Here is a 14,677-nt window from a genome sequence, read left to right as displayed (position 1 = left end):
TGTATAATACTTTCCCTTGCATCCTCAGATAAAATTTCTAAATACCACAAAGTTACAACATATGGAATAACATTTATTTTAAAAAGTATTTTAAAATTAGCATTTATTTAGAGCTATATTTAGAGCTTAGTAAAGATAGCATTGCTAATATTGATGGAGTAGAAATGTAAGATGAATTGATAGCTTTTTCTGAACTAAAAAAGTCCTACAACGCCTCCTGAAATAGGTAAGGACTCATAGCAAGACATTGCTATTGCATTGCGCATTTTGCAGATGCGACCAATTTCTGCTTCTGGTGAGTGCATCTTTTCCAAACTGAAATTAACAAGAACATTTTCAAGATGCGCCATGTCCCTAAATCGGTCATCAGGACTACTATTAATATCAGGTGAAAGCAGTACAAAGCATACATTTAACCTAAATATTAAGAGACTATATCTGTCAGCTACTGCTGTAAGCATGTCAGCCAACGCTAGAAATATTACTGCTCTACTACAGTAGCTAAAGAAAGCAAGTCCGACTTAGAAACGGATCACAAGTCGAAAACATAAACCGACGAGGATGGGATTCGAACCCATGCGTGCAAAGCACAATGGATTAGCAGTCCATCGCCTTAACCACTCGGCCACCTCGTCACGAGAGCCTCTCTCCTTGGGCATGATTTTGCTCGGCGACCAGGCTCAGCGCACATCGACCTCAGATGTCTCAGAGCGGTGTGTCCAAGCGGCTGTATAAGAATAGGTAATAGGTTTATTCCATGCCGAAAAAAAGAAGAACGAGAACACAACGTTTCGCCCGTGGAGCCTTCTTCAGGTTTGAGAGAGACAGGGCAGTAGGCAAAGGTAAAATAGCGAGAGAACAAAGGTTTGAGGGTGGTTACCCACCTGTATAAGAAAAGTATTCTGCCGGTGCTGTGGTAAAGCTGGTTAAAACACTTGTTTCATAAAGAGGAAATCCTGGATCCAAATTCCAGCGGTACCTTTTTTTTCCTGTCTTGTTTTACAGAATATGTAATTTGGGACACTCAAAGAGGTCTTAATTTGGTTTAATGCGTTTATTCATTTCCTTTGCAGAAGAACTTGTTTTTTTTTTAAATCATACAGCTTGCGAAAGATGAAATGCGAGCGAATTTTTTTGTTCACCAAAAGTATGTAAATGAAAAAAGTAAGGTGTAAGCATTTCTGTGGTGCAATCGGTTTGCGTTTTCGGCTATTAACCCCCAGGTGGGTTTTTTGATCCCACCCAGGGACGCACTTCTTCCTATAGTAAACATCATCACTGCAAAAATTTAATTGTTCCGCAAAACCTGAACTATTTTGATATTTGCAGTAGTAAACAATTGAGTACCAGAGTCAACATTCCCGGGAATTTCCAATAATTACCGACAATGGCAACTTGCAAGCAGTTAGTATTCACCCATGGAATTATATGTTCCAGTGAGTCGCGGGAGAATTCACTTATGCACCCGTTGCATCTTCAGCTAAAGTAATTTAAAAAACAATGCAAAATTGTTCGAGAACTTGACAAGCAAAAACAACAGATCGCCGGAGTTCTATTTTAATATTTTCGTATATTTTCCTTAATTTGAATATAAATGTTAACATAAACGCTGTTCAATATAATGAAATGTTGTTGTACTTTTAAAATATTTTAGCTGAGGGTGAGAGGGGGGATATTACGCCTTGCCAAACATCTAAAATAACTGTAAAAGGGGATGGCATTTTAATAAAACTGGCAATCAAAAGAAAGTTACAATTTGTATGGTATTATGCTCAATATCCCTCGATATTGAAGGTCAGATGAGGAATTTGAAGAAACTATCAAAGAAACAACGGCAATAGCAGAGGGTGTTGATTTTGAACCAGTGTTTGCACCTCAATAATCCATCAGTCTTCGCTTGACAGGCTTCCTCAAGATATTCGGTGTTCTATACAAAAAATCGACAATTAAGCGCAAATGTGACAAGAGGCAAAGACTGCGGCAGAGGAGGAATAAACTCCACACGATGACTGTATGTATACGTCTGTCTAATATTCGCCTCCTGCAGGGGCATCATATTCGCTGAACTGCCTGCCAGCGTGTGTACGGGCTTATACTGTAATTCAAGAATATCAATGGTCAGACGCTTACAACGGGTGTTTGTGTTTGTATTATTTAGAGAATTGAAAAAACATTTTCAAAACTACAGCTCGAATGAAATTTTAAAGAAAAGTTTATTTGTCTCTTTGCTGTAACAACTGTGCCAAAACTATTCAGATACATCAGAATGTAACTAGATTTTATTGGATTTTAGGAAATGTATTTTTGCGCATTTCTCTATACAATCAGAATACCTTCCTGTTTTCACCGTGTTTATTGTTTCTGCCTATGATCTCGGAAAGAAAGATCCAGTATCTGTTCACCGAAATATTCCAGGAGTTTGATGTGGTTTGAGAGGAGTGTATGAAGGTAATGAAGGAGGGAGGACACGCGCATTCCGCACGGGGAGCGCAGAGCAATGAGTCGCGCCTGCAGCTCTCCGAGTCTTTTCTTATACAACCTCTGAGTCCGGACACAGCGTCTCCAGCCAGTGTTGAAGGTTTACAGTTCAGAAAACGGCTGTCTCGAGCAGAAACTGATCCTCCTGTTTTAGTTAAGGTTTGGTTATTGTGGGGGTTTAGCGCTTGTATCTCTCTTCTCTTACTAAACACTATCTACTGTAAAGTATATAAATAGAAGCCAGAATGCAGCTAAAATACTTCAGTAAGGCCGAGCAGATAGGAAAGTTTAATAAAAATGTTCTATGATCTATGTTCTAGTTGCCCATATTTTTTTAACTCTCTGTTCGAGCTCTGATTTAATCCTCTCGGCTCCTGCCGCTGTCACCGGGAGAGTGGCTGCATTCCGTAGGGCTACAGGCTGATTTCACAATGCCACATTTAATGAAATACAGGGGAAACCGCCCCATCCCGACTGAGGCTCGAACGCGGGACTCCCGCATCTCTCTGCAGCGACCCAGCCCTGTGAGCTAAAGAGAGATCTCTCTACAGCCCGGTAGCTGTAGTCCTGCTATCACAGGGAAGGGCGGTGACATCACCTGCTCTGGTACGCCGGCTCTTACACAGTGCCTGTCGGCCGTAAGCGTTACAATATGTTTTAATACATCTTCTTCTGGATTTATATTTTGGTCTTTCACCTTTGAATGCATACCTTGACCGTAAATCTTTACTCGATTACAGGCACCCCAAACAGTTCTTAAGGGAGAAATCGAAGCCTATTTGACTTTCTGCTAATCACATTGAAGTGTTCACGAAGCATTTCCCTGCCCATCATGTGCCCGCAAGCCGGTTTCTCCGTTTTCTTCTTTCTGTCGTTGTCAGCGAGCACAAGAAGACAGGAAAAACGCAAGAGAGGGAAAAGCTAGCTGTCAGGAGCGGGATTTGAACCCACACCTCTATTCAGAGACCAGAACACCCAAGCAATAGAAAGACAGAAGTGCTTGAGTCTGGCGCCTTAGACCACTCGGCCATCCTGACGAGATACGTAAGTTGGTGTGTTAAAAGCACCAGTAGTTCACAAAACTGAGAAATGCTTTGCTGGAGAAGCGCCACGTTGCCTAATGTTGCCTAAACGGATCGCGGAAATCAAATATTTGGATCGATTTAGAGTGTGCTTTACAGCCTTTGTGTAATATTTTAAATTGTTTTGAAAAAGTGTGTACTGTGTACTACGTTTAGGACTAGTTAGTGTGGTAGAATATGGAGATCATCTCCAGCTCTGAGCTCAACTGCAACAACAAGTCGTGCTGAACAAAGTCAGAGTTCAGCTGAACCTTTGTTCAGTGTGGTGCTCAGGACTCAGGAGTATTGTTGTGGTTCTAATTAGCACGAACTGCAGGGGCTCTGAATCAGAACATTTCAATTTATCTGTTCAGTAAGTTAAAATGCAGGACACGTTAAAATCGGATTATTACTGTGTCTCTGTCCCGTTTGTATATAGACAAATGTTTAAAAGATACCAGTAAGGACACACAACTACTAATGCAGTACTTATTGGAAATAGTCCCAAAACAAGTATGTCCGGCAGCTTGTAGACCCCTGTAATAATTTTGCAGTGACACTTTGAAGATTTACACTCTATTTAAATATTAATTTACTAAATTTCAGTTCTCTTTTCTCACACTCCCTGGCATAACTGAACTCTCACTCTCGCATACTAAAGGCTTTACATGCATTAGCTGTGATACAGATTCTAATAAAGACAGAATGAAACTGTTTGTTTTGTGTCTCATGGTGATCCTCTTCTCGATCCAAATTAAATGTTTAATATGATCCCTCGAGAAAGAAAAAGGAGTCAATTTCCGCCTGGAATGATTGATGCTCCATCAAACATTTTGTAATATCTCCGGAAGTTTATACAGTAGAATCCTGGTTTGTGGCTTAAATTCAAGGTAAACAAGACTAAGGAAACGAGTTGGAAACGATGTCGATCTGGGATTTAAATCATCCGGAACATTTCATTACATTGGGCAGTATGTGCCAGAGAGCAGCTCCTGACATCTGTTGATAGCTCAGTTGGTAGAGTGGAGGACTGTAGTTGAAACTAGAGGGAATCCTTAGGTCGCTGGTTTGACTCTGGCTTGAAGGCAGGTGCCCTTTGTGTATTTCATTCAAACAGTTAAAATAGCCGATCTTTTTTCACTCAGACTTTGATCAAAAGCTCAATAAACGACGAAGCAGAGGCTCTTGTTCCGAATTCAGCTCACGTCCGATTGTCTTGTTTTGGCCAAGATCTGATCTTTGAATTCAGGGACTACTCTGTCTGCTTTGTACAGTAATTCAAAAGTAGATACAAATGTCACATTTTTATTTTAGATATAAAGGTGTTCTCTGTTTTCAAAGGATAGGTACTTAATTGGCTTTAAGATTTGGATTTGATTTTGTATCGTTGTATTATTAAGTTTGTGCTTTTTGTGTTTTTAACATATTGTGAACTTATTTTTTAAACAAATGCTTACAAAGGCAGACATGGCACACATCTGTTTATACCAGCGGTGCATTGTATATTTGTATTAAGTAGAAGCTACTGCGCACTTCTGGGAGTATAACAGGTTCGATATAAAGTGGCAAAAATATAAAAGGGGAAAATACCCCAGACTGGGTGTAAAGGCATCGTTGTGACTGTTGTTTTATTGTTGAATATGGCATACTGTGCACAAAATGTTGCAGAAACACAATCTGATAGTTAAATAATTATTATTTTAATAATTTGATAAGTATGAGGCCCCGGATCCAAATATTTAGTTCTGATTTTTTTAAAGTGATATCTTCCCTTCCTCTGGTGGAAGTAACACGATGTGAGCAATTGTTTTTTGTTATTTTTTTTTCACGTTGCGATCCAAAAAGCCTCAGATGCACAGTCTGACAGCAACCAAACCAGAATGGATTCTGCTGGAAGCAGGACTGAGCTCATTCTTGCTCCCTGTGCTGAAAACAGAATTAGCTCTTCCCCGAGCACCATCTACAGCTGCTGGATGGTACTCTACGTCCTGCTGCTCCAGCAATTATTTTGACGAAAGACAGATCACTTGTGCGCTTTTAACCTTCTCGCAGCTACAGGCGAGACTGAAGCTGGCGATATAAAGGCACGCGCTGGTACACCTTCTCTAACTTTCACAATCGCGATAAACATTTTTTTAAGACCTTTGAAAAACTAGATATAGATATAGATAAAACTTGATAAAAAACATGAGCTGAGGTCACTATGGTGCAGTTGAGCACCGTAAGATTAGGGCCAGTGACGTAATGTATAACACATCTGACTTCGGAACAGAAGATTGTAGGTTTGACTCCTGCCTGGCTCATGTTGCTTTTTTAACACGGTACTGTCTGAAGATCAGCTCCTGCTCTGAGCTCAATAGCAATGCAAAACTGTGCGTAACAAAGCTGGCGAGCAGCTGAACTTGTGCTCAGTAGTCAGTACGGTGCTGAGGCTTCAGTACTGGCGTTGTTCTAATTAGCATGAACTGCAATGGCTCTGAATCTGACCATTTCTATGGAAGCCCGTTTCCGCGAGGGAGTAAAAATAAAAACGCGCTATGGTATCTCAGAATTCCGACTTAGTAACTGAGAATTGCGACTTAAAAACTCAGAATTCCGACTTTATATCTCATAATTGCGACTTTATCTCACATTTGGGACTTCGAAATAATCCATTTTTCATTGTCTGCCCTTTTGTTATTGTAACGGATTCGGGTTCCAGGGCTTGTGCCCTCGCCGCTCCCACCCTAGTTCGTGCCTCACTGCATTGGCTTGAACCCAGGCCTTGCCAGCTGAGCTAAAGAAGAGTTTCTTTTTTAAGTAAAAAAGGACAGACAATGGAAATATTTAAAAAGTATAAGTTTCAGCTTTTATAATTGTGAATTCTTCTGGATGTGAAGTGTCTATTTCTGTATCTTATTTCATATTCTGTCTTCGTTTTTGTATTTCTGGTGTTTAAATAAAAAACAAATTTAAAAGCCCACCATCCACTATTCCATCCGTGTACTCTGGAAGCCTCACTACCGGAAATGGGATTCCATAAAAATTAGTGTAATTAATTTGATTTTTATCAGGGCACTGTACAAGACAAGTCTTCAGGCTTATAGATCCTATGATCTTGTACGATTCATCAATATAGTGTAACAGAATGGCCAACATACAATTTGTAGTTCAGGTGGGTAGCTGCGTCAGCATGCGTAAGCTGCAAAGGAACAAGTAATAGGTTTATTCCATGCTGAAAAAAAGAAGAAAGAAAATGTTTTGGCCGAAACGTACCAGTAAACTTTACATTAACAATACCAGCCAACGATACATTATCATTTCACACCGGTTCTACAGGAATCTACAGCAGAGCCCTGAGTTGACTCCCAGAGTCCCACTGAGCCCATAGAATTCCAAATCACCCATCACTCCTGCACACAGTCAGCTGAGAGCGCCTGTCCATAAACTACTGGATTGAGAATGGGATCAAATAATTCCCCATTTTCTTAATTCTACATCAAAGGACTGTTAAAGGTCATTTGATGTAGAATTCATGATGTAGAATGATGTAGAAATCTAGACATTGACTTGTCTATCAACTACCCCCGACTGTCCACTTCAGTTTATTACAAACCCACGGATTCACACAGCTACCTCCTGTACAGCTCATTTCACCCCAACCATACTAAAAACTCTCTTCCTTTTTCACAGTTCCTTAGGTTACGACGATTATGCAGCGACGACATTGACTTCGAGAACCAAGCCCTTGAAATGTACTCATTTTTCATCAACAGAGGATACCCCAGCAGTGTGATTGACAGGGCCCTTGCCCGAGCCAAAAACACCCCCAGGACCATCAACCCGATCAGGAACTCCCGCCGTAACAACCGCATTCCTTTGGTGCTTCCTTACCACCCTTACACACTTCCTATCCCCAGGACCATTAACCAGAACTTTTCCATCCTACAGGATGATCCCTCCATTGGGGCCCTCTTTTCTGATCGCCCTATCATCTCATATCGCCGACCACCTAATCTGCGTAACCTCCTTGTTCACAGCTCCCTTGACCGCCCTCAACAACCATCCACACCAGGCACTTTCCCTTGCAACAGAGCTCGCTGTATCACCTGCATGTACACAGCCACCACCACACTCATTCAAGGCCCCTCAGGACAATTCCGGATCACCCAGACAGCATCTTGTACCTCCAGCAACCTTATTTACTGTATCTCTTGCAGTAAATGTCCAGCCATCTACATTGGAGAAACAGGAAGGAGACCCGGAGACCACTTCAGAGAACACATCAGGGCTGTGAAGATTAAAGATCTCTCCAAGCCCATTGTTTCTCATTTCACCTCTGACGGCCACGACCACTCTAATCTCTCCATCTGTGCTCTCAAAGACGGTTTTCCGAACTCATACATCAGAAAGACCACCGAAACTAAAATTATTCTGCAGCTAGGATCACACATTCTCCCTTCCCTTAACGACAGACTACTGTTCTTTTAAATTTTCTCCATTCATTGGAAGTTTCATTTCACACCCCTCTGCACCCATTCTGACTTAACACCTCTTGATTGGCCTCTCTTTCTGTCCCCTGCTCCCGCCTCTCACTCCTCCTCCCTCCCAACCTTTGTTCTCCCGCTACTTTACCTTTGCCTACTGCCCTGTCTCTCTCACACCTGAAGAAGGCTACACGGCCGAAACGTTGTGTTCTCTTTCTTCTTTTTTTCAGCATGGAATAAACCTATAACTTGTTCCTATTTTAATCAAAATAATATTAAGACCTGTATGTATTCAAATAGTATTATCATTATTTATACTTACGCATCAAAAGACGATTGCTGAGTAAAACATGACAGTATTTAACCTAAATGGCAAACAACAAATATCAGCAATGCATTGTGGTAAATAACCAGAAAAGATGCTGTGTTAGACATGTTTTCAATTTCAATTATATATGCATTTATTAATGTTGTCAATATTATTACGGTTGCAATTTAACCATGGTGAGAATCCCTGCCTGTCATACAGGAGAGTGGGGTTTGATTCCTGACAGGGAGCTAAGGAGCATTTTCTATGACCTGTTTACAATTTAAACTGTAGTGTAAGACACCTTTCTTCTACAGAAATCTATTGTTTTTAAAGGAGATGAATTAGTTATAACAACACAAAACATCAAAGTGAAGTTGCTTTTCAGCAACTCCTTGGCTACATGGGAATTTAGTTTTTTTGACAGCAGGGTCATTTGCAAAATTAAACAAGGAATTGATTCACTCCTGTGGAATACTGTATAAAATGGAAGACAGGTTTGATATGGAAACAACTACACACATTTTAGTTTTTTTTCCAATTGTACTCCCATCAAAGTGACATAAGAAAAGTCATTGTCAGAAGTGGGATATGAAAACAAGCCACCAGGGGAGACCGATGTAATAACGTCACCAGAAATATATTGAAATCAAATGGGCTGTCACTAAGGAAATTCATAGAGAAATACAGGTCCCACCATAAAACACCATAAGGAGTGCAAATTATGTTAAGTTATTTCTGTACTTCATCAGTGTCGGTAAAAGAGGGACTCAAGGACACAAAGACTCTAGTTTGGGATTCAGGCTGAGAAAGGGAAGTGTGACTTTGGACACAGGGCATTGCAGAGAGAAACAAAATGCCAAAACCCCAGATTGAACCAGGGACCTTTAGAGCATCGGTCTAAGGCTTTCTCAGCTGAGCTATTTCAACCTCTGTGTACGATCCAACCTCTGCTGTCTGCAGTAGCCTCCCAAAGTTCCAGCATGAGTGCACGAAGAGGAGTGGTAGAGTGTTACTGCAACGTCATTCAGAAGGGGAGTGATCCAGCTCAGCTCTCTGAGGTTTGGTAGATACATCTTCTTCACGAGTAATGTAGGATCAACTTCTTCAGGCTGGAGGAAGGGCTTGCATTTCGGCAGTAGTAACTGACTGAGTAGTGACTTCTAGGACCTGGTCTTATCAGGTTGCTTTGCCACGTTTGTCAGTTCTGCTGTAAAGACCTGTCTCTAGGAAATTTAGGAAGCAGAAGAATGACTATCTGAAAGACTATCTGACTATCTGATCACATCAAAGGGTTTGTTTTTGAAAGCAAGCTAAAACAAGTGATCACTTTTCTCACATTTTTCATTGCTGATGTTGCTTTATGGGTCTATTTTCTATACTGTGCTGATCAATTGAAAACGAAAAGGCAAAAAAGACACGTTCCCACACCTAAGGTTAAACCCAGGGAATCACAGTCAAATACCAGGAATCATAACTGCTAGATTGTATGGAAACACACAGCTTTATCATGATATCCAAGTGCAATACCTTTTTTCACCAAAAATGGGCTTCCTGACTTCAGAAAGCCTTCTAGACTAAACTAAAAGAGCAAAAATTCCACTTGGTAAAGGAAATGAAAACACATGTACCTTACCAAACTTTGAGTACAGGCCAGTCAGGGTGATAATACAAGACGATTTAAAATTCAACAAATAAAGCCTGTCAACTGTTAATCCCAACTACTCATAAAAAACTGAAGTGGCAATACACAGAAGGTGACTCTTGGTGTAAATTAAATCCATGCAAGAAGAGGGTTTAGTGTTATATTTCCAAATCCAATATGCAAATGAGAGATCTGGCCAAGCCAATCACAAGACTCATGGTCTGGAATGGAGCTGATCTCCTCTTCTAGTTATTCATGCTGGAGTTAAGTTACATATTAGCATAATTAATATAACAGCTACGCCAGAAACAAAAAATGTAAACAAATACACTGGATAGTGACTGCAACTGTTAGATTGTAGCTCTGGAGATGACCTTGGAATTCTCCTTGTAAGGTAAGGAAGAGGAGGAGCTTCACCAATCTGTTTTTCCACCAAATAAATTGGCTTTCTGACTTCAGAAAACCTTCCATTTATTTATTATTTATTTTTAAGAACTTTATTTTAATTTCACAAACAAATACAAATATTCACAAAGTAGGAAACTTTAATAAATATACCCAAAACAATATAAATGAAACCATCTCATTAGGTTATACAGTGGTGTGAAAAAGTGTTTGCCCCCTTCCTGATTTTTTTATTTTTTTGCACGTTTGTCACACTGGAATGTTTCAGATCATTAAACAAATTGAAATATTAGACAAAGATAACACAAGTAAACACAAAATGCAGTTTTTAAATGAAGGTTTTTATTATTAAGGAAAAAAAATCCAAACCTACATGCAAAAAAATAAGAAGTCAGGAAGGGGGCAAACACTTTTTCACACCACTGTAGCTGTCTCTAATAATGAACAGGGCCAGGCTACTTGCTCGCTTCACTGGAACCTCGATGTCTATAAACACCTCCATGTTCCTCAATCTCCACAGGGTATCCTTCCCACTGTTCACCACAGCCCAAATCAAGCAGCGGTCAGGCTGAGGTGAAAGGGCCTGTAACCAGCCCTCCAACTGGGCTCAGAAAGCCCAGTCTCCTGTTCACATCCGACTGCTGTCACAAAGCAAGAGCTGGGAGTGAGGCACCTGTGGTACAAGAAGGTTCATAGTGGTAACCACATGGGAGACATTAAACAATCAGAGGGAAAATGTCCCTGATTGCTGCAGGTCTTGCGAAATTTCATTGTGCAAGATGATGCCAGGTGTCCCACAGCACCGACATACAGATGCAGCCATTCAAAATGGGTGGGGTATTTGGTGGTACACCAAGGTGGGCGTGTCTCATCAAAACGCAGTTTCACGCAGTATCACGCGGTGTAACGCATCATTTGACGTCATACCGGAAAGTATCCGGAATCACCTTGTAAAACCGCCAGGGGGAGCTTAACCTCTCATGTACAGCATTTGACCTTTTAAATTTAAACTGTGTATTACAGCATGTTAATCATCAGTCATTAAAAAGCTGGTACATTTTATGAAAGCAAGATTGCTCAGATGGACAAAAGTACACAACCTACCTTTATCATAAATATTTTAATTATGCAGAAATATTTTATGCATCAAAGCCTTTCCCGAAGATATTACTAATAGTATTAATAATGAATGACTTTGGACAAGCTGTAAACTCAAAGTATTACACTGGTCCACATTCTTTCTAACCGTCATTTTAAACAAAAATACTTTTATTTTTTTCTTTGACAAACACCATAGTATTTCGTTGATCTAACTAACGAGGACAGGACATTAGCTAGCCAATATGATAAAGGAATAAATTACTTTTTTTGTTAATTTCTTTAGCACACTTGTACAAGCACCTGGAAACTGTCCAAGCCCTACTTTGTCAGGCATTTTCTTTTACTATAACGGACATAAAAATTCCCTTGCTTTTAACAGAGCATTTCATAATTTCTAACAACGAAAATTATTTAAACTGCAACACTTATCATTCAACCAGAGCTCAAAATATCACAAGGATCCTCAAGAGCACAACAAAGACTGTATTAAAAGATATTTGTATCAGATACATGAGAATCCAAGCTTTTTATCTACGCTTTCTTATCTACGCTAAGAAGTAGTCTTAAAAATTTATCACACAGTAAAAAGTTATATTTCTGGAATGTCCGTATACCAGAGATTATGGTACCACTTCAGAAGGGTGTCAGCCAGTCAGATTCCAGGACCAGAATTATCTGTTTTATAATCGAGAATATAATATGTAATCACGTATCTAAAGAAATTAATAATGATATTAATTTAAGGATCTATATATCTAAATCTATGTATCTATATAGCTGGTAGTATTACTGTATTTCACTTTCTTTGTAAACACATTTTGTTAACACCCGAATCGCAGGTGGATTCTGTTTTTTGGTCTGTTATGGTCTGCAGCTCAAATCCTGCTTAACTAAAAATTAGACACGAGAAGAGTATTATTGGACAATGTTGTGAGGCTCTGGCGGAATTTCTCTGTAAGCTGAAGAGTTATAGAGGAGACAGGTTGCGTATCGCTTCTTTTGATACTTGTAAAAAAAACATTCCAATGTTAATGCGACATGGAAGATAATGTAGTGTATTGGTCGTTATTGAAAAGATTTAATCATTTAATCTCTTTACTGTGCACATTTTAATCGACTTAGTATTGAATATTTATATGGAATTTTACCACTAAAGGAAATTTTAGTAGCTAAGCATAAAACGCAGAGGAGCACAACGAAGGTCATAAAGGTCATAAACTATATAAATTTAGGAACATAAACATATTATGTAAACTGTATGTTGCTGTTATTGGTATTTTAAAGAAAAAATACACACCAATACTCCATTTCTCCCTAAACATTTTAAGCACCAAAGTCTTACATGTGGTTGACCGTCCGACCATATTACTGTAATATCTGTATTGCTGTTTCAGTGTGTGTCACATGACTTGCCTCAGTGGTGTCATGGCTTAAGAGACAGATTTACAATATAAGCTTGAGGTTGGGTTTTCAAATCCAGCAATTAATCCATTGCTATGAGTTTTCTTTAAACAGAAACATTTATTTGAAAAACTAAAATAGCAAATATTATAGACACTACAGTATATTGACATTTTTTATATTTCAAAATAACACATGTTCGTACTGCATGTACAGTACACAGCAGTACCGCAGGTTGAACTGTAGGGCACAAATCCACCTGAGCCCAAAAGCCCAACATATTAATGTTCATTCTCCTGGGTCTGCGCGGTTTTCATCACTCTCTGCGGGAGTGCTGGCTGTGACGAATTAAACCGGTTTCACAGGTATTTTCAAAGTAGAAGGGGGTGAGTCTTCCAGCGAAAGACACCTCCCCCCCTCCAAAACCCCTTTTTTTTGCTTACAGTAGTACTTTAGTACAGTACAGTAAGTACTTACAGTACTTACTTACAGTAGTAGTTCAGGTGGGTAGCTGCGTCAGCATGCGTAGGCTGCAAAGGAACAAGTAATAGGTTTATTCCATACTGAAAAAAAGAAGAAAGAGAACACAACGTTTCGGCCATGGAGCCTTCTTCAGGTGTGAGAGAGACAGGGCAGTAGGCAAAGGTAAAGTAGCGGGAGAACAAAGGTTGGGAGGGAGGAGGAGTGAGAGGCGGGAGCAGGGGACAGAAAGAGAGGCCAATCAAGAGGTTTAAAGTCAGAATGGGTGCAGAGAGGTGTGAAATGAATGGAGAAAATTTAAAAGAACAGTAGTCTGTCATTAAGGGAAGGGAGAATGTGTGATCCTAGCTGCAGAATAATTTTAGTTTCGGTGGTCTTTCTGATGTATGAGTTCGGAGAACCATCTTTGAGAACACAGACGGAGAGATTAGAGTGGTCGTAGCCATCAGAGGTGAAATGAGAAACAATGGGCTTGGAGAGATCTTTAATCTTCACAGCCCTGACGTGTTCTCTGAAGCGGTCTCCGAGTCTCCTTCCTATTACTTGTTCCCTTACTTACAGTAGTACTTCTCGTGTTAAGAAAGCTAGGTGTTGGCATAAATTATTAGTAATCAATAATATAATATAAATTTAGCACTGTAATAAATTGTGCTAATAATAAATTCTATTCTACTCTGAGATTGTAGCGGGGAGGAAGAATTCTCGTGGTCTTTTCACTGATAAACTTGTGTTAAGCTGTCAACAAAAAACAGCTGTCAAAAAAAAGTTTTTTTTTTTTAAAAAGTCAGTTGTGTGTCCATAATATTGCTATTTTGCTATTGCTACAGTAATTGCTATTGCTACTGAGTCTCTGTGCCTACAGTACATTGTTTGTGAACAAACCGGTTTCACAGGTATTTTCAACCCCCAGCCACTGTTGTTTCATCAGTTGTTATCCTGTAAAGCGCTTTGAGAAGCTACCTTTAAAGGCGCTATATAAAATAACGTTTTTTATTATTATTATTAATATTGATAATATTTTTTCTCCCAGAACTTGTAAGTTGTTATTGTTGTTGTTATCCTGTAAAGCGTTTTGAGAAGCATACTGTCCAGCTGGTCAGGTGCATTCTCTTGTAAAATAATAAGTAGAGCTTTGGGGTTATTAGTGCTCCACTTACAGCAACCCAATGTACAGTACACCCACACACTCACACACATTCACACACACAGACACTATACATACTGACTGACACCATACACATTTATACACACAATCAGACACATACATGCACAAATACAAACTAGCACACATTCACAGACACACACATACTGTAGACACTACACTCAGAGATAC

At 39.6% G+C, this 14,677-nt stretch overlaps 3 non-coding genes across 3 annotated transcripts; all 3 read right to left on the bottom strand.

The window, feature by feature from the left end:
- Positions 1–553: 553 nt before the first annotated feature.
- On the bottom strand, positions 554–635 carry trnas-gcu (transfer RNA serine (anticodon GCU)). The gene has a single exon. It is a non-coding gene; the product is annotated as a tRNA-Ser (tRNA).
- A 2,769-nt stretch (positions 636–3,404) lies between these two features.
- On the bottom strand, positions 3,405–3,515 carry trnal-caa (transfer RNA leucine (anticodon CAA)). The gene is made up of 2 exons: positions 3,478–3,515; positions 3,405–3,450 (listed from the first exon to the last, which is right to left on the bottom strand). It is a non-coding gene; the product is annotated as a tRNA-Leu (tRNA).
- Positions 3,516–9,857: 6,342 nt separating this feature from the next.
- Positions 9,858–9,914, bottom strand: LOC138243904 (U7 small nuclear RNA). Its single transcript, XR_011192522.1, has one exon. It is a non-coding gene; the product is annotated as a U7 small nuclear RNA (small nuclear RNA).
- Between the last annotated feature and the right edge of the window lie 4,763 nt (positions 9,915–14,677).

Source organism: Lepisosteus oculatus, chromosome 14, assembly GCF_040954835.1.
Source record: "Lepisosteus oculatus isolate fLepOcu1 chromosome 14, fLepOcu1.hap2, whole genome shotgun sequence".
Taxonomy (NCBI): domain Eukaryota; kingdom Metazoa; phylum Chordata; class Actinopteri; order Semionotiformes; family Lepisosteidae; genus Lepisosteus; species Lepisosteus oculatus.
The sequence above is the reverse complement of the archived record's forward strand: the minus strand, read 5'-3'. Positions and strand labels throughout refer to the sequence as shown.